Genomic DNA, 1,064 nt, shown 5'->3' with positions numbered 1-1,064 from the left:
CGATCCTCTGATTAGTTAAATACTCATTAAAATTACTTTCTTTTAAAATCAAGCTTTTTAAAATCAAGTTTTTTTGAATCAAGACTTTATGTTATTTTATTAAGAAAGTAAACCATAATTTAATTATTGTGTGTAACGGTCATGGTAAGACTTACAAAAATAAATAAAAAGAAAAAAAGACGAGCTCAGATGCGCACAATGCTTCCTCTCAAAGAATCAGAGAGCAGTGGCGGACCCCAAGGTGCCACAATTGGCGCAGAAATATCATTCACTGCTTGTATAATTGCACCAGCCGGGAATCGAACCCGGGTCTGTACCGTGGCAGGGTACTATTCTACCACTAGACCACTGGTGCTTGTTGGTTATGTTACCTATGTTGCTCTACTTATTTAAATTCCAAAACTGCTGCTTTCACATTTCAAGTTGTAAACTGGTAAAATACCGTAATTACTAATTAGCACCTTAATTAATATGGTTTGATTTGATGTCACTAACTCACTATGTTTTCCATCACATTTTTTTTTTTTTTTTTTTTTTTTTTTTTTGAAAAACGCCGAATAGGGTTACGATATTATTGATAAATCGGCCTTCACAATTTCAATGATAAATCGGCCTTCACAATTTCAATGTAGTACTTCACTAGTTTAGATCTCATGCAAATGCCTAGGTATTTTAGTTAGTAACTAGGTTTGTGACCCGTGAAATTCACGGGTTTATTTGTTTTAGTTTTGATATTTTTATCGTATTGTTAATATTTTTATCCAATTAAAAATATACAGTCTTGAAATACATAGAAATTAGTTAGTTAATACTTTATTTATTTGACAACTTTGGTTTATTTTTTTTAAATCAAATCCTGCAAGTGACAATGTGGTAATTTTGAGAAACTTGACAACGGAGCAATGACAAAGACGACTCATTATATAGACGACTCACCATGAATCATCTCCTTGAAGCCTTTGAGAGTGTTTGCACCATAAGGATGGGATGCTTGAGTCTGGTAGCGGTCTTAACGTCGGATTACTTTGTATAGGTATGTTGTTGTCATCATCATCGTCTCCCTT

General features: G+C 33.4%; 1 non-coding gene across 1 annotated transcript; it reads right to left on the bottom strand.

Annotated features, from left to right (window-relative positions):
- Positions 1-284: 284 nt before the first annotated feature.
- On the bottom strand, positions 285-355 carry TRNAG-GCC (transfer RNA glycine (anticodon GCC)). The gene has a single exon. It is a non-coding gene; the product is annotated as a tRNA-Gly (tRNA).
- Positions 356-1,064: the final 709 nt, after the last annotated feature.

The sequence above is a fragment of the Silene latifolia genome, chromosome 10, assembly GCF_048544455.1.
Source record: "Silene latifolia isolate original U9 population chromosome 10, ASM4854445v1, whole genome shotgun sequence".
NCBI lineage: Eukaryota > Viridiplantae > Streptophyta > Magnoliopsida > Caryophyllales > Caryophyllaceae > Silene > Silene latifolia.
Note: the sequence above shows the minus strand (reverse complement) of the source record. Positions and strands in the feature narration are given on the sequence as shown.